The sequence below is a fragment of the Dipodomys spectabilis genome, unplaced genomic scaffold, assembly GCF_019054845.1.
Source record: "Dipodomys spectabilis isolate Male_0828 unplaced genomic scaffold, ASM1905484v1 ptg000089l, whole genome shotgun sequence".
NCBI classification, from domain to species: Eukaryota; Metazoa; Chordata; class Mammalia; order Rodentia; family Heteromyidae; genus Dipodomys; species Dipodomys spectabilis.
In genome coordinates, this window is record NW_024870766.1 from 19,552,468 (window position 1) to 19,572,018 (window position 19,551).

The 19,551-nt window shown below is 39.8% G+C and overlaps 1 non-coding gene across 1 annotated transcript; it reads right to left on the bottom strand.

Moving 5' to 3' along the window:
* Window positions 1–2,359: 2,359 nt before the first annotated feature.
* Window positions 2,360–2,423, bottom strand: Trnaa-ugc. Its single transcript has one exon. It is a non-coding gene; the product is annotated as a tRNA-Ala (tRNA).
* Window positions 2,424–19,551: the final 17,128 nt, after the last annotated feature.

Consider the following 19,551-nt stretch of genomic DNA (forward strand, 5'->3'; position numbering starts at 1 on the left):
AAAATCTTCAAATGCCTGAAGAAAAATGCCTTTGAACTTAGAACGAAGCACATTATTAGATCCTGGGGATTGAACTCAGAGAATGAGCACGATCCCTGGGCTTTTGTCCTTAAGGTTAGCACTCCACCACTTGAGCCACAGCTCCACTTCTAACTTTTTTTTGCAGTTAATTGGAGATAAGAGTCTCATGGTGTTTCCTGTCTTGGCTGGCTGCAAACTGCAACCCTCAGATCTCAGCCTCTTGAGTAGCGAGTATTACAGGCATGAGCCACCAGTGCCTGGGACCACCACATAACTTTTATGAAAACAAATGACTGGTTTCTACTCTAAATTACAATGTTCCAGAGAAGATACAGTATTGGAAATGAAAACAAACAGGGTGAATATGTATTCTCATGAAGGAGTAAAGAAAGAAGATTAAGTGCTGAAATGTAACTTAGTGGTACAGTGCTTGCCTAGTATGCATGAAGCCCTGAGTTCAATTCCTGAGTATTACAGAAACAGAGAAAGCCAGAAGTGGGGCTGTGGCTCAAATGGTAGAGTACTAGCCTTGGGCAAAAGAAGCTCAGGGACAATGCCCAGGCTCTGAGTTCAAGCCTCAGGATTGGCAAAAAAAAAAAAAAAGGTAAAGATTTGAGAACACACTTTAAAATTTGATACTTAGATATTTCTCTTTTTTCCAGAAAAATGTTATTTTTATTATGAATCTAATCATTCACTTTACAATAGTTGTTTACAATAGCACATTATAAATGTTCTCCTACCAACCTAGATAACAAGCATAAAAGATTTAATTGCATTCATATTATAATAATGCAAAATGTATCAACCATAAGGAAAGAGAAAAGAGATAGGAACATGTAGTAGGAGAGAAAGCATTAATTCTGTTGACAGTTAGGCTAGGTAAATAGCCTACTACCTACAGTTATTTAAAAAAAAAAAAAAGCACGGGGGCTGGGAAGGTGGTTCAGTGGTAGAGCGCTTGCCTTGCATGCATGGGCCCTGGGTTCGATTCCTCAGCACCACATAAGCAGAAAGAAAAAAGCAATTCTCAGATCTCAGCCTCCTGAGTAGCTAAGATTACAGGTGTGAGCACAAGCGCCCAGCTGTGAATGCATTTTTCTAATATTTTTCTTTGTCAGTCATGGGGGCTTGAACTCTGGCTACCGCTTGAGCCACAGCACCACTTCCAGTTTACTGGTGGTTTATTGGAGATAAGAGTTTCATGGACTTTCCTGCATGGGCTGGATTTGAACAGTGATTCTCAGATCTCAGCCTCTTGAGTAGCTAGGATTACAGGTGTGAGCCACTGGTGCCTGGCTCTAATAAAATTTTTAAAGATTAAAATAATACCTAGCATGTACATGTATGTAGCCCCTATGATGCCTGGGGCTTCTCTAATAGGATGATCAAGCCAGAAACATGCCTGTAATACCAGCACTTAGGACTAAGGCCAAAACAGGAGAATCTTGAGTGTCAGGTCAACTTGGGCTGCATAGTGAGCTTAAGGTTGGCCTGGAAAATACAGCAAGACTTTGTGTCAAAAAACAAAACAAAACAAAAACAAAAAACAAAAAACCAAAAAACTGTCCAGAGGTCAGATAGCTTCAGGAGTGATATGACAGTAATTTGCCTTTGCATCTTTGTAGTTCTCTTGGCTCTGGCATTTCTGTGGGTTGGCTTTTTTTTTCTCAGGCTATTAATAAAACAACTATTATGAACAATGAAACCTTTTCCCAGGACCTCTGTACAAAACTTTCCTTAGCATTTTATTAGCCAGAAAGTTGCTTGTTGTTACATATCCTTGCCCAAAGCAATAACTAATGAGAAGAGGTGAATATGATTACCATGATTGGCTTAAAATGGAGAAGATTCTGTGTGTGTGGTCTGGCCAGTTGTTCAGAACAGAAAAGTTGGATTTTTGGAAAAGAGGTCTTTCTTTTCTTTTTTTAAAGAGGAGTTGGGAATGTTGAAAGGAAGGATGCTATTGAATATGAAAAATTAGAAAAGGCCTGAGTGGTCTTGAACATTTCTGTTTTCTTTATGATTTTTTCTTTATCATTAGATTATTTGGATGACTTTAAAGTCATTTTGGATGACTTTTCCTCTCTTTATTACTCCTGTATGATTGCTGAGATTTTGTTCCAGTTAGGAGGCAGGCACATCTTAACATTTATAGTTTCAACTATTTTGGACAGATTTCAAAGTCCCATGATTTAATTGTGAGTTTTCTTTTTTCTTTTTTTGTTGGTCGTGGGGCCTGAACTCTAGGCCTGGGCGCTATCCCTCAGCTCTTCAGCTCAAGGCAAGTGCTCTACCACTTGAGCCACAGTGCCACTTCTGGCTTTTTCTGCTTATGTGGTGCTAGGAATCGAACCCAGGGCCTCGTGCATGCAAGGCACACACTCTACCACTGAGCCACCTTCCCAGCCCCTAATTGTGAGTTTTCTGAAGTATAAAATGGAATTTCATGCCTTGGTAGGTTTACTATTAATTCAGGTAGCAAGTAAGCCTAGGTACTATTTTAACAACTATGAATCAAAATATCTTTGAGTGGTTTATAAAATTATCGCATGGGCATTTTTAAGAGGGAAATTGTTGGCTAAATGATGTTCAGTTCATTAGACTGCTGATTCTCTTTTATCAATAGTAAGTCTATTCTTTTATTACCTAGAGTTGATTGTTATCCTGGTCAGTTCATCTAATCAAATCTTGACTGTCCTCCCTTCTTTGTTTGTTTGTTTGTTTTTTGCCAGTCTTGGGGCTTGACCTCATGGCCTGGGCACTGTCCCTGAACTCCTTTTGCTCAAGGCTAGCACTCTACCTCTTGAGCCACATTGCCATTTCCAGCTTCTTCTGTTTATGTGGTACTGAGGAATTGAACCCAGGGCTTCATGCATACTAAGCAAGCACTGTACCACTAAGCCACCTTCCCAGTCTGGTCCACCTTTCTTCACTTTGCAAATCTAAATCTCTCTCTTTTATTTGAATACTGGTTTTGAATATTAATCTCTAGGCTTTTAAGGAAGTCAAATCTACACCTGGATTATCTCCTTTAGCTTTGGTATGCAAACTTCTTGTTTTTACTCCTTCTCTACCTACTTATATTGCTGATGTCCCAAGGGTACCTTATTGTAGAGTCTTTCTGAGTTAAACAGGTTATGCAATTACCACTCACTAAATTAGTAGTTTTCATCATCATTTCAAACACTTTAAACTTTTCAACTTTTACACTCAATCTCCTAATATTTAAATATGCTTTCACATAGTAATAATCACTTGAAGAAACATTACATGACTCATTACATATTTTAAGGAAAAGTCATGGTAAAATAAACTTCTCTGGTGACATTTCACAATTTACACCACTTAAATGTATTGATACTTATTCAAAAGGGCTATATCACTTTCAGGTTTTAAATGAATTTTACCCTAGCATTTCCTAAATGGTTTTTGCAGAACTTCTAAAATCATTCTTACAGTATATATTTTGTATTTAGAAATGGAAGACACTAGTGCTTGCTAATAAGTATTAATTTGGTTATCTTCATTCTTATCATTTAAGTAATTCTGATTCCCTGCCACACAGATTAGTAATATGGCCTACCTATACCTGAGATACTAAGATATGGAGGAAGGTATTTTTCTTTGCTGCTTGGGGAGGGTTAGGATATATTCACTTCTAGTTCCTTTTCTGTGTTGGTGGAGGATCATGATAGTCAGCATAGCTCATTCAATGCTGTGGTCACAAAAGTTTCTTCCTTATTCACTTTTAATTTGTGGTAGGCCTAGGCATCTTCCTAGGGCAGCTGTCATTCAAATGATGAAATATTCATGCAGACTTATCAGTTACAATGTTGTCAGCTCTATATAAGACTTCTTTGATTGGAAGTAATAGAAGGTAAAACTATCACACTGTCAAATGCTTTGAGCCAGAACTGGCATATATACTTCACATTATGGGCCAGCTATGATGCCATCTAAGAGAAGGGATTGGGTAGTATAACTCGATGTAGTGTAACTGCGAGGAATATTAAGGCTGGAAAATGTTAAAAGTTAGCAATATCTTCTTCAGGGAGGCAAGACATAGATATATGAAATTAGGCAAGAGAATCTTATTTTTGCATTTGCAAAACCAATGAAATATAAATAAGAAATGTGTTATAGTCGTATGTTTATATATGATATATGGTTTACATCATATATAACATATTTATGCATATGTATTAAAGCAATAAATAAAGTTTTAAAAATGTTAAAGACTTCATTTTTTATTGTCAAGGTGCTATATAGAGGGGTTACAGTTACATAAGTAAGGTAATAAGTACATTTCTTGTCAACTTTGTTACCCCTTCTCTCATTTTTCTCCTACTTTCTCCTCTCAAGTTGTACAGATGTTTCCAACATACCGTCTTGTGTATATAGCTGCTGTATTGGTTCCCCCCTTGTCTTTTCTCTCACCATTCTGTTGTTCCCTTTCCCTTTCCTAATTCAAATAAACATATATACAATACCAGGGTACCAAAATCAAATACAGTGACAACAGAGGATAAACCATATGGGGAAAATACAAAAGAGACAAGAAATAACATAGTATATTAAAAACAACAACAACATGGAAGTGGCAATGTAGCTCAAGTGGTAGAGTGCTCGCCTTGAGCTGAAGAGCTGAGGGACAGTGCCCAGGCCCAGAGTTCAGGCCCATGACTGACAAAACAACAACAACAACAACAAAACCTCTTGTGCCCATGTCTTGGAGTTCATTTCACTTAGCATCATCTTAGATGGTCATATGTGCATAGCTATTGAGCTATTCTGCTCATCTGACAAGATTATCCTACATGTATACTAATAACTACAATATGGGACCTATGTTTCTTTGGGTCTGACTTACTTCACTTAATATGATTTTTTCCAAGTCTTTCCATTTCCTAACAAATGGGGCACTGTCATTCTTTCTGGAGGAGGCATAATTCCATTGTGTATATATATCACATTTTCTTGATCCATTCATCTACTGAGGGGTATCTGGGTTGGTTCTATACTTAGCTATGGTGAATAATGCTGCTACAAACATAGTTGTGCTGGTAGCTTTAGTATGACCTTGTTTGTGATCATTTGGGTAAATGTCCAGAAGTGAGATTGCTGGGTCATAGGGGAGCTCTATATATAGTCTTTTGAGGAATCTTCATACTGCAGCACTGAATACATAACTCATAACTGTAAAAGTAACTAAAGTTCCACTAATGAAATTTATATGTTGTCCACAGAAGAATGGAATAGGTAAACATATCAGAAGATACTAAAATATGTTGCCCTTTTCTTAAGCATTGGAAGAATATAAAAATAAAATCTTTCTGGTAATTTGTATTATGGAATACTCTATTTTTTTAAAAAAAGAAATGGCTGTAAACCAGTCTTTCCTAATGTGTTATGTTAGTAATCAATGAAAAATAAGGACTTGAAGCTTAAGTATAGAAAACAATTGGGGTGCAAAAGTTTTCATTTTTTGAAGACCTCTCAGTCTTTGATATACTAACTTGCATTGGCCATCTTCAAGAAGTAGCCACAGTTGACGCATTTATAAAATCTATGATCAAAGCTGGGAATGTGGCTTAGTGGTAGAGTGCTTGCCTAGCATGCATGAAGCCCTGGGTTCAATTCCTCAGTATCACATAAACAGAATAAAGCTGGATGTTGCATTGTGGCTCAATTGGAGAATGCTAGCCTTGAGCAAAAGAAGCTCAGGGACAGTGCCCAGGCCCTGAGTTCAAGCCCCAGGACTGGCAAAAAACAAACAAACAAACCCCTATGATCAAGAAACTTTTTCAAGGAGCATCTCTGGACCAATTCTGTAAAAGGATAATTCTGTGTAGTGTTTTTTAGAAATTCTGGATTAGATATAACTTTATATCCAAATTAATAAGAAACTGACAGATAGGAAAGCTTAAACTTTACTGTAAAAAGCTTATCAAGAGGAGCTGGCAATGTGACTTAGTAGTAGAATGCTTGCCTAGTATGTGTGAAGCCCTGGGTTTGATTCCTCAGTACCACATAAACAGAAATAGCTGAAAGTGGAACTGTGGCTCAAGTGGTAACATGCTAGTCTTGAGCAAAAGCACTCAGGGACATCATTCAGGCTGAGTGCAAGCCCCGTGACTGATAACAAAACACAACAAAACAAAAGCACCTCATATTAGTGGCACTTATGTCACTTTATTTTTATTTTTGCCAGTTGTAGGGCTTGAACTCAGGGCCTGGACACTTTCCCTGAGCTTCTTTTGCTCACTGGGAGCCACAATGCGACTTTCAGCTTATTCTGTTTATGTGGTACTGAGGAATTGAACCCAGGGCTTCATGCACGCTAGGCAAGAACTCTACCACTAAGCCACATTCTCAGACCTTAAAGTCCTTTATTTTGGCAGTCTTTCCCTTTTCCCCATAGTCTAAATAGTCACAGGAAATTAAAGACTGGAACTTCAAGCCTAGTATTCCTTGTTGACTGTGCCTCCGTGATCAAGTGCAGTATTTCACGTATTTTCAACTTCTTTCCATAATAAACCATAACATAAAGTATGATTTGAAGTCTTTAGTGAAGCTATAATTTCTTACCAAAGTTACTTGCTATTGGTAGGTATTGGTTAGATTGAAGTTTTAGTGTAGCATTTGTTTTAATCAGAAAGAGTTACAAATAACTCGTTTCAGGCTGCAAAGGTCTTTTGTTTCTTTTTCAAAATACTTAGAATCTTCATTCTTTCCACTACTCCTCCAAGAGAAGATACCACCCTTATTCTATTTAGCTGAGTGGTAGAGGGACAGATTTCCCCCCCCCCCCTCCCATTTAGTTTCATTGATGCATTAGCATTGGTGACAACTGAAGCTGGAACATTACAAATGCCTGTAATTGTTTGCATTGCTGTAGGGAATATAATGTTGTTAATATCTATTACTGGGCTAAATGAATGAATTAAGTAGCCAGAAACAAATACAATTGTCAAGCATGATTTAGTTGGCATATAGCTTTAGAACAGCCGCCAACTTCAGTATGGAGGGCAGAGGAGGGTTTCACATTTGTAAAGACGAATGTTAGACACCTCTGCTTCCCCACTAGATGGAAACCTTGCTTTGCTTTAAAGCTACTTCCAACCTGGATACTGAGGTGTGGTGGTGGTGTTGGGAGGGGGTGAATAAGCCTCTACTGATTTTTATTTTTACTATTTTTGCTTTCTTCTATTTTGCTTCTATTATTATGTTGTGTATGCTTTTGCCCTTTTGAGTAAGATGTAATAATAAGAGAGAGATCAAACCAGAACCAGAGGGTGAACTAGTATTAGCACAAACTCCATGGTGCAGGAGGAAGAAATGTTCCATTAGTTCCTCAGTTGCCTCATTCACAGTCCCTGCGCTGCTCTTGGATTCACATCTCAATCTGACTGCTTGTGGTCTCCTTTCCTTGGGTATTCCTAATATATATCCAAATATGCTTTTACAGTATGTCATTTCCTCATAGAAATTCAGATTCATGGAGAAGGTCATCGTCTTATGGAGCATCTTTTATTCATTAGGCAAAGTGCCAGGCACATGTATATCAATCAACTCATTCTGACAACACTTCTGTGACAGATTCCATGTTTTCACTGTATTTGATGACGGTCTAATTTGGGAAGGGGAAGGGAAAAAACAAAATGCTTAAACAGGGATTCAGGTTGACCCGTTGTAACAATGAGATGTACAAGACACTATGTTGAAAATGAACTTTACAATTTAGGTTGTGGGGTGTAGTTGTGGAGGTGGGAGGGAAGGGATGGTAGGGGAAAAATAAAGGAGGAGACAACAATGCTTGATAGGAAATGTACTCATTACCTTGCTCATGTAACTGTAACCCCTCTGTACAGTATTGTAAAAAATTACTGTATAAAAAAGATTTCCCTAAGTTTTCCATAGGGAGTCTTCAATGGAGGAGTATAGGAAGGCTTCACCCCATCACTCATCAATGATATTTCTGCTACTGAAGACACAAAGTTCTTCCCTCTATGTGTGTGCTGTCTAAGGACTTCTGGGTAGAGAAAAATTCTTATGAAAGACCAGTTTTTTTTTTCAATAAAAAAACCACTTAGGACATTCCTAGCTCTAGCAAGCCTCTCCATAGCACTATGAAAAAAGGAAACAGGACTGGACAGCAAACAATGACAGAATCCCCTACTATGTCCCTTTCATTATGATGAAATTCTTTTTTGTTTTTGCAATAGAATGCCAAATGGAACTCTTACAGAGGAACTAGAGACCTCAAAGGCCAGGAGCAATACAGAGTCAAGTACTTCCCTTTCCCAAAGCAAAGGTAATGCCAAGTCTTGTTTCATAGCATCCATTTTTCCAAGGCTGCTTTTGTGTCCTTGGGCTCAGGATCTCTCTTGTCAGTTCACTTACTGAAATCACTCAGTTTCTGACCCCAGGGCTGTCTCTCACTATCCAGCCTCATATGCGTGGAGGGGTGGGAGTGGGAGGGGAAGGTTCAGGAAACCCGCCTCAGGTGTGCCTCTTAGAGAGTGAGAAGCACAGGTGTGGAACTCTGAGACATGTTGGGAGTTCTCAGTGAGAAGCTGTGGCTAGTATTGCTTGGGGGGTTTGGGCAAACAGCCATGCCAGCAATGGCTTCTTCTTCTAGGTTATCTGAGCAGGATAAATTGCAATTTGGCTAGATGAAAGGGGATGGGCTGTTTTGAGAGTGTCTCCAGACTAGAGGAGCATGTCTCCATGCTGACATTATAGACTGGGGATGACCATGAGATTGAGCAGCACCTACAGGAAGAGTGCCTCAACATTCAGAGACGAGCATGCCAGGAAGACATTCTCCAAGTGTGTGTGTGTGTGTGTGTGTGTGTGTGTGTGTGTGTGTCCTCTGGGGAACACTCTTTGAAGGTCTACTGGAATCTTCCATGAGAGTTCCCCATGGCCATCCGTTACCGAAACAATATGACAACTCTACTCATAAAGTATGGGCTTAAGGGCTTTTGACCCTCTCCTGTTCTTTCTTCTCTCATTCTCTCCTCCACCCTAAGTATCCCAGAATGTCCTAGCAAGTAGAGCAAAGAAGAGAAATGAGTGGGCCCTGTCCTGTTCTTTCCCATTTCAGGTTTCTGGCCTGAGGGAAGGAAGCTATAAAAACTGGAGTTTAGCATTCAATTTTGTCAAATATTGATTGTCTAAAATGCCAAGGACTTTTAAAGACTTGAAATGGAACTGAAAATAGATAGGACCTGCTTAGGATTTCCTTCAAAAACACAGAAGAGCCAACCCGAAGAGCTGCCCCCTACAACCTAAGGGGTCCATTTGGTTCAACAAACTGGTTCTAGAGGAAGGAAGGTGGCACTGATTGTTAGGAAGTGGCAGAGGTGAGTGTGATTTCCTCAGCCCAGACTTTCCCAAGGAATGACCTTGGGAGGTGAGGGATGGTGCCGACGATGACTGCATCAAATGTGTTTACTTAAACAAACTGCATATATTCAGCAGCTGTCATTCTTCATGTATTACTTAGATCTTCATAAAATTGCTTCAGAGAGTAAGCAAGAAAACAAATCCACAACTTCCTGAAGCAGTGGGTCTTCCTTCACCTTTTTTGTGAAGGACAATATGTAGTCTTACCAGAAATCACCTTCTGGAAACCAGTAATCACTTGTAACTGTCAATCACCTGACTGTCAGTCACCTGAGTCAGCAAAATGACCCCAGGTTCCTAGGCTGCTTCATCATCCAGTGTGGTCACACCTCCTCCTTGCCTTTCCCTATATAGTTTATCTCTGCCATTAGTTCCCTCTCTGCATACCTGCATCTGGTACAGGCTGGCAGTTTGGCTCTCCCAATGAACTCTCTTCTGCCTGAACCGTGTGGTGGTCTCCTTTCAGCAATCCTTACAAAGACCAGAGAGTCAGGGGTGCCCAAAGCCCTGGCAAATTTTTTATTTTTATACTTCTCCATACTTACTAGTGGGTAAAGTAAGTAAATCCAGGACCTGAAAATGGATGTTTATATGTCATATAGATGTATCCTTTCCATTCTTCTCAAGAATCAGGATTATAATGTTTAGGAAGAAACACAGCTGTGAGAGGTGTTGGCTCTTCTGTCAGGGTGGTTCTCCATGAAACCCCCTTCCCCCACTTATTTTTTATTTTTATTTTTGTCAGTCCTGGGCTTGAACTCGGGGCCTGGGCACTGTCCCTGACTTTCTTTTTTGCTCAGACTAGTGTTCTACCACGTGAGCCACAGTGCCACTTCTGGCTTTTTCTGTGTATGTGGTGTTGAGGAATTGATCCCAGGTCTTCATGCATGCCAGGCAAGCACTCTACCACTGAGCCATATTCCCAACCTCCTTCCCACCCCCCTTTATTTTTAGTTTTTTAAAATAAGTTTTTTATTGTGAAAATACTGTACAGAGGGGTTACAATCACATGAGGAAGGTAATGAGTACATTTCTTATCAAGCATTGTTGCCTCTTCCTTTGTTTTTTTCCCTCCTATCCCTTCCGTCCCATCTACATCTTCCCCTCCCCCCCCCTCATTGCCTAAATTGTAAAGTTTGTTTTTTGACATAGCGTCTTGTACATCTCATTGTTGCAATGGGTCAACCTGTATCCCTATGTAAAAAAATTTTTTTCCCTTCCACTCCCCAAATTATACTAACATCAAATACAGTGAAGACAGGGGTTATACCATGGGAGAGGGACATACAAAGCAACAAAAAAATCATGTGGTACCTTATAAATATGTTGGAAACAATAGCAAGAAAGAAAAAAAAACACTTGTGTCCTTATCTTGGGGTTCATTTCCCTTAAGATCATCTTATCTGATCTTTTCTGCTTGACTCAGACATATACTAGTTATTGCAAATAAGGGAAACCATGGGACCTATGTTTCTTTGGGTCTGGTTTACTTCACCTAATATGATTTTTTCTAAGTCTTTCCATTTCCTAGCAAATGGGGCAATGTCATTCTTTCTGATGGAGGCATAGAATTCCATTGTGTATATACACCACATTTTCTTGATCCATTCATCTACTGAGGGGCATCTGGGTTGGTTCCATATCTTAGCTATGGTAAATAATGCTGCAATAAACATAGTTGTGCTGGTAGCTTTAGTATGGTCTTGTTTGTGATCATTTGGGTAAATGGCCAAAAGTGGGATTGCTGGTCATAGGGGAGCTCTATGTGGACTCTGTTGAGGAACCTCCATACTGCTTTCCAAAGTGGTTGAACAAGTTTACACTCCCACCAACAATGCAGTAGGGTTCCTTTCTGTCCACATCCCCTCCAGCATCTGTTGGTTTTAGAGTTCTTGATGACAGAACTGGGGTGAAGTGGTATCTTAATGTTGTTTTGACCCCCTTTATTATTTATTTATTTATTTATTTATTTTTGGGTCTGGTCGTGGGGCCTGAACTCTGGGCCTGGGTGCTGTCTCTCAGCTCTTCAGCTCAAGGCTAGCGCTCTACCACTTGAGCCACAGCACCACTTCCGGCTTTTTTCTTTTTGCTTATGTGGTGCTGAGGAATCGGACCCAGGGCCTCATGCCTGCAAGGCAAGCACTCTACCACTGAGCCACCTTCCCAGCCCCTACCCCCTTTATTTTTAATCATTTGAGCAATCAGACAGAAGAGTACTAAGATTTGCAATTTAGAACAATGTTAATTTTTTTCCTTCCCATTTTCCAACCTTTTTATCTTGTTGGATACCAGTAGTCATCTTTTATTTCCTCAGCTTTATCAGTGGTGAAAATCAATTCTAATTCAGTCATTTTTATGGATATATTTATTTGTTCATAAAATGTGTTCATAAACCTTTCCAGCCATGGCCCACACTTAGGCAATTAAGGATCACTAAAGTGAACATTTTCTCTTTCTGGCTAATAATGACTTAATGAAGCAGCTTGGGGCTACTAAGGTGAAGTGAGGCTCTCTATTTCCACACCAACCAGCAGTACTGATAATGCTTAGCATCTGCCCTTATATATGTGCAAACATCAAATCTCCCACCACTCCTGGGAGGCAGACAACATTATTTCTGTTTTTACAAATAACAAAATCATTTTTAGAAAAATTAAGAAGCACTGTAATCCGAGCACTCAGGAGCCTGGCAGAAAGATTGTGATTTTGCTGCCAGCCTGGGCTACATAGAAATATCTTGTCTGAAAAAAAAAAAAAAAGGAAGTAAAAAGCTGGGTGCCAGTGGCTCATGCCTGTAATTCTAGCTAAGCTCTGAGGATGGCAGTTTGAAGCTAGCCTGGGCAGAAAAGTTTATGAAACACTTATCTCCATTTATTTATCAAAGAGCTGGAAGTAGAGGTGTGGCTCAAGTGATAGAGTGCTAGCTCTACCAGCAAGGGACAGTGCTCACACTTTGATTTCAAGTTCTAGTACTGGAACGCGCAAACACACACACACACACACACACACACACACACACACACACACACACACACACACACCCTACATGGGTGCACGTGTTTGCTTGTGGGCACAAAATACTAAAAGAGTATCTGCTCAAACCTTTGGCTTTTCATAGACAGGTAGTGAGATTTTTCTTTTCCTTTCTTTCCTCCACCCTTCTTTCTTCAACTAAAACACTGCTTGGAATTCCAAGGGCATTCTCAAAGCAATATTAGATGCCCCTCCTTTTTTTTGCCTAGGTTTTTGAAGAATTTAGAAATCAAGATAAATCTAGCCTTGTAATTAAAATGTGAAAACAAAAGCTATTTGTAGCAGAAAAGCATTCCATTAATGTGATTTCCTTGTGGTGGATTGACAAGTTCAAAGCAGTAATGTATGTTGCCATGGGCACCAGATTCTATTTGCTTGGCTGGTTCATTTTACTTAGCTGCTGCAGGAGGAGGTTAGCCTTAAGCCAGGAATCACTGAGCATTGTTTGAATAGATTTGTAATTTTTGTGTAATACCATCTCTTTCTAAATCTGTACAGATAACTGCTTCTAACTATTTACCGTTACTTTGGGGCAGAGTTTTCTGAACCTCTTAGGAATATGGGCTGCAGAATGGGCAGGGAAGAGTGGCCTTTCTCCCTTAAAAATATCTTATGTATAATTGGCTGCAAATAAATGTTTGTTCAAAGGATGGGAGGGATGCATGAATGGATTAGTCATTATCATTCACTAGCTGTCTGGATTAATCTTTGGGTTTGTTGGGAGGGGGTTGGGGCAGAAATCACAGTGTGGAGGGAGTAAGGAAGAAAGAAGAATATCAGAAGAGAAAAGACATTTTAGAATTCTTTATAATCATTTATACACGAGTGTAAAGTTAAATCTGTTCTTTTGTAAAGACAAAGAGGGAGAGAGCAAGAACAATAAGAGAGAAATAAGAGAAATAACTTCAGGCTGGGAATGTACCTTAGTGATAAGAGTGCTTGCCTCGCATGCACTAAAGCCATGGGTTCAATTCCTCAGTACCACATAAACAGAAAAAACTGGAAGTGGTGCTGTGCTCAGGTGGTTGAGCACTTGCCTTGAGCACAGAGAGGCTCAAGGACAAAGCCCAGGCCCTGAGTTCAAGCAGCAAACAAAAAACAAAACAACAACAACGACAAAAAAAAGAGTGTTAACTTTGGCCAGGTACTCGAGACCCATGCCTCTGATCTCCTCCAGAGGCTGAGATCTGAGGATTGTGGTTTGAAGCTAACCTGTGCAGAAAAGTCAGTGGGACTCTTCCCTACAATTAGCCACCAAAAAGCTAGAAGTAGAATTATGGCTCAAGTGATAGAATGCCAGACTTGAGCAAAAAAGCTCAGAGACAGCTCCCAGGCTGTGTGTGTGTGTGTGTGTGTGTGTGTGTGTGTGTGTGTGTGTGTGTGTGTGTGTGTGTGTGTGTGTGTGTGTGAAAGAGAGAGAGACAGACAAAGAGACAGACAGACAGACAGAGAGAGACAGAGAGAGGGAGACAGAGAGAGAGACAGAGAGAGATCCCTAGGACCATAGAGTCAAATCTACAAAGAGTGATCAATCAGTGCTAGGCTGATGACGCCCTGTGTCCACTCTCATCTAATTCTCCCCTTCCTTCATTAGATGTGAGGGGCCTCTCATAGGTAATGAGACTGGCAAGGACTCTCCATGTCTGGAGGAACAGAAGTGGGTCACTGGCTTTGAAGCAAAGAATGAAGTTTTCCTTCATTTATTTCAAGTTATCAGGGCCAGGTGACTTTGGTTTTGAGTTATGCATTTTTCTTCCTTGACAAACGAAGCCTCCTGCCAATGCCTTCAAATCAGGAAAGGTTCCTGCTCCTCATCTGCAGCAACAACCATTTCACAAGTTTAAATAATGCTTCCAGAGTGCACTGGAAGAGGCAATATTTCATACTGATTCCTTCCTTTTTTCTCACTCCTGCTCCCATGTTCCATGTTGTCTAAGCAAATTTCTGGCAGTGTCTTTTGTATCTTCACCATGCCTAAGTAAGCAAAAGTCAGGATGAAGCAAATGGCTTCCAAATCTCCATTCATCACAAACACGAATTTTAGTTTCAGCTCTTTTGCTTGATGCAAATAAGCTGACAGATGGATATCATTGGCAACAATTTTTTTTAATCAGAGACATGTCCCTGTCTGCTGCTGAATATATATCTATAATCTTCCTAGGAAAGGATAAAATTGTGAAATACAATTAATTGCTATTAATGCTCTTGAGCTTCTCTATTTCTCCTATGAATCCCTTGACCAGCCCTCCAAAGGCTTGGCTGCTGCATTCAGGGCTGAGGGTTTCCCCTTTCAGTTCACTTTTCTGAGTTTAGACTATTCTCCTCCATGCACTTCTTCCTTAACTGCCCCAAATGTCAACTGTTAGCAATTACCCTTTTCTTAGTATAAATAAATGTTGCATGAAGATTTCTGATAACATGATCAGGTGATTCAAAACAAATATTAATAGATAATAATTATGCATTGTATAATTCCTTGAACAGTCTCATTAAAATCCTCTACTAGTAGAAAGAAGTGTGAGCATTGAGAGCTTTGTTAAAGGGATGTGCAGATGCAGGCTAGGATGCAGGGAGTAGGCCAAGGGAAAAGGAGGCCTGAGAGAGAACACTGAAAAATATCTTTTAAATGGACACATGAAGAAATGCTCAACTTCTCTGGCCATAAAAGAAATGCAAATCAAAACAATATTGAGATTTCAACTCACCCCAATTAGAATGGCTATAATCAAGAAATCTAATTAACAACAGATGCTGGAGGGGATGTGGCCAAAAGGGAATGCTACTATTCTGTTGGTGGGAGTGTAAACTCGTTCGATCACTCTGGAAAGCAGTATGGAGGTTCCTCAAAAGACTACATATAGAGCTCCCCTATGACCCAGCAATCCCACTTTTAGGCATTTACCCAAATGATTACAGACAAGGCATAATAAAGCTACAAGGACAACTATGTTTATTGCAGCATTATTCACCATGGCTAAGCTATGAAACCAATCCAGATGCCCCTCAGTAGATGAATGGATCCAGAAAATGTGGTATGTGGGGCTGGGAAGTGGCTCAGTGGTAGAGTGCTTGCCTTGCATGCATGAGGCCCTGGGTTTGATTCCTCAGCAGCACTTAAGCAGAAAAAAAAAGCTGAAAGTGGTGCTGTGGCTCAAGTGGTAGAGCACTAGTTTTGAGCTGAAGAGCTGAGGGACAGTGCCCAGGCCCAGAGTTCAGGCCCCATGACTGACTAAAAAAAGGCGGGGTGGTGGCTGGGAAGGTGGCTCAGTGGTAGAGTGCTTGTCTTGCATGCATGAGGCCCTGGGTTCAATTCCTCAGTACCATATAAGCAGCAAAAGCCGGAAGTGGTGTTATGGCTCAAATGGTGGAGCGCTAGCCTTGAGCTGAAGAACTGAGGGACACAATGGAATTCCATGCCTCCATCAGAAAGAATGACACCACCCCATTTGTCAGGAAATGGAAAGACTTGGAAAAAATTACAGTAAGTGAAGTAAGCCAGACACAAAGAAATATAGGTTCCATGGTTTCCCTCATTTGCAATAATTAGTAGATATCTAGGATAATTTTATCAGATGAGCAGAAGAGCTGACCATATAAGATGTTGCTAAGTGAAATAAACCTCAATGTTGCTGTTGTTTTAAATGTACAATATCTACTTTGTGATTTTTTTTGTTTCCTTTGTATTTCTTCCCCCATGGTATATTCCCTATTGTCATTGTACTTGATTTTGGTACCCTGAATCTTGTAAATACACTTGTTTAATTTGGGGAGGGGAAGGGGAATAACAATGCTGAAACACGATGACCCATTGCAACAATGATACCCAAAAGACAGTGTACTGGAAACGAACTTTACAACTTCTGGGGGGTGGGAGGGGGGTGGTCATGGAGTGAGAGAGATGGGGAAGGGAAGGGATAGTGGGAGAACAACAAGGGAAAGGGTAACAATGCTCGACAAGAAATGTACTCAGGGCCAGGAAGGTGGCTCAGTGGTAGAGTGCTTGCCTCTCATGCATGAGGCCCTGGGTTTGATTCCTCAGCACCACATAAACAGAAAACTGGAAGTGGTGCTGTGGCTCAAGTGGTAGAGCTCTTGCCTTGAGCTGAAGAGCTGAGGGACAGCACCCAGGCCCAGAGTTCAAGCCCCATGACCGACCAAAAAAAAGAAAAGGAAAAGAAAAAAAATGTACTCATTGCCTTACTCATGTAACTGTAACCCTTCTGTACAACATCTTTACAATAAAATCAAATTAAAAAATATATTTTAAATTGCTTACTTGATGCCAACTTACCCTTCTAACATTTCCAGCAAAATTCTTGTTCATGATATACTTTGGCAATCTCCCCTCCTCCCCCCACCCCCATGCGGTGCTGTGTACGTTTGAACATGGGCAGAGACAAATCTTTAATTTGAATGAAGAAATATCCATCTATTATTTATCTCATTGTTCCAAAATTTATTATTAATATAAATATACATTTCAAAAAATGCCTTAGTGAACTCTTCAAATAGCACAGACAAATGAAGAAAAATATTCTTTTCCCAATTCCATTCTTTGAGAGGCAATAGTAATAATTTGGCTATTCTTTCCATTTAAAGATGCATATTATTATATGGTTTATACTTTATTATTGAAGACTCATCAGTGTGTGGTTTATGAAGCTAGAAAATTAGTACCTTAGGGATAATTAGTATGCTGTAGTCAAGATAATCCAGTGATGGTTAGTTAGGGTTGAAAAATGAAATCAGAAGACCATATTCTAGAAGAGCTACTGTAAGATTTTGAGTTATCATTTCATAAATAAATTTTTTGTTTGTTTTTGTCAGTCATGGGCTTGAACTCTGGGCCTGGGCATTGTCCCTAAGCTCTTCAGCTCAAGGGTAGCACTCTACCACTTGAGCCACAGCGCTACTTCCGGTTTTCTAGTGATTTATTGGAGATCAGAGTCTCACAGACTTTCCTGCCCGGGCTGGCTTTGAACTGCCATCCTCAGATCTCAGCCTCCTGAGTAGCTAGGAATATAGGCATGAGCCACCAGAGCCCGGCTTCATACAAGGATATTAAAAATAGATTTTCCTTAGTAGAATTGTAATCACTGAAGATTTGTTAATTGGCCAGAAGTATTATATAGGCACTCTTGCCCTTGATGAACAGGTAGCAAGAATCTAGTTTAGCTCAATACTATTTATTCCAATACTATTTATACTATTATTTGCATGGCTCATGAAATCTAGGATTCTATTATGTTCTATGTGCAGCTACAAGGAAAAATTTTATCATTCATCTCCAACTAGGTCTATGTAATACTCCAGGTGTTTCAATTTGCATCTGATGGCACTTTGAATATAAGGTCAGTTGCAGTGCATAATAAAATAGAGAATTGGTACTTTTCTGAATGAAGAGATCATGACTGTGTGTCTTGCTAATAAACATAAGATTTGCCTTTCCTGGAGGCTCCTAGTGAAGCTGCTGTAGAAGAGATCTTAGGCTTTAGAAACTACATCAAAATGAACCTAGTGATTATGAACTCATTGGTTGGGCTCTATTCTAACACATGTATCTAATAGGACAATACTAAACAAACAATATAAAAATTATGCTACTAAAAGCAACACAAATGACTATACAACTTGTATTGCTTGTTCAAATATATTGTGGGGTGACATTCTAATTATAGGAATTTTGGGTACCTGCAGGATATAAATGTGTTTTTTGGTGAGATGGACATTTACAAAATGTTCTTAATTTTCTATCGCATAGTGAATATTGTTTTGCTCATGGATTGAATGTTTCTCTTCAGAAAGGTTATGCATTCAATAATATTTATTTGTTTATTTTTGTGCCAGTCCTGTGGATTAAACTCAGGGCCTGGGAATGGTCCCCAAGCTTTTGCTCAATGCTAGCATTATACCATTTGAACCATAGCTCCACTTCCAGCTTTTGGGTAGTTACTTGGAGATAAGAGTCTCACAGATGGGGCTGGGAACATGGTTTCATGGTAGAGTGCTTACCTAGCATGCACGAAGCCCTGGATTTGGTTGCTCAGTTCCACATAAACAGAAAAAGCCAGAAGTGGAGTTGTGATCAAGTGCTAGAGTGCTAGCCTTGAGCAAAAGAAGCTCAGGGTCAGTGCCCAGACCCTGAGTTCAAGCCCCGGGACTGGCAAAAAAAAAGAAAAGAAAAGAGTCTCACAGACTTCCCTTCCCCTTGCCCTCCCCCCTCCCACACCTCCCCCTCTGACTTTGAACTGTGTTCCTCATAGCTCAGCCACCTGTGTAGATAGGATGACAGGTGTGAGTCATAGGTGCCTGGCTTTATTTATTCTCTGATTTTAGTAGCAACATCTATTCATTATGGAATGGCTGGAAAACACAGAATAGAATTAAAATAACTATTAATCTTCCCATTAGATGTCGGTTACTGGCAATTTGTTGTACATCTTTTCCAGTATGAGAGTATGTTTATAAACATCCTCACATATACACTTATCAATTTGGTCTCATGATTCTTTCACTTAAGCTTATATATATTTCCCCAGGTCATTAAAGTGATTTAAGAGAATAATTCTTTTTTTCATTTGTTAATTATTATTTTAAAAATTTATTGTAAATTGCAATAACTAGTATGTGTCTGAGACAAGCAGAAGTTGATGTTAGATAAGTTGATGTTAGGCGAAATGAACCCCAAGATAAGGACTCAATTGTTTTTTCTTTCTTGCTATTGTTTCTAACATATTTATAAGATATTTCTTTGTTGCTTTGTTTGTCCCTCCCCCACGGTATAACCCCTGTTTTCACTGTATTTGATGTAGGTATAATTTGTGGAGGGGAAGGGAGAAAACAAATTGTTTAAATAGGGATACAGGTGGACCCATCGCAACAATGAGATAGATGTACAAGACATTATGTTGAAAAACAAGCGTTACAACTTTGGCATGGGACAAGGGAGGGGGAGGGTGAGATGGGAAGGGATGGGAAGGGGAAACAAAGGAGGAGGCAAAAATGCTTGATAAAAAATGTACCCATAAGCCGGGCGCTGGTGGCTCACGCCTGTAATCCTAGCTACTCAGGAGGCTGAGATCT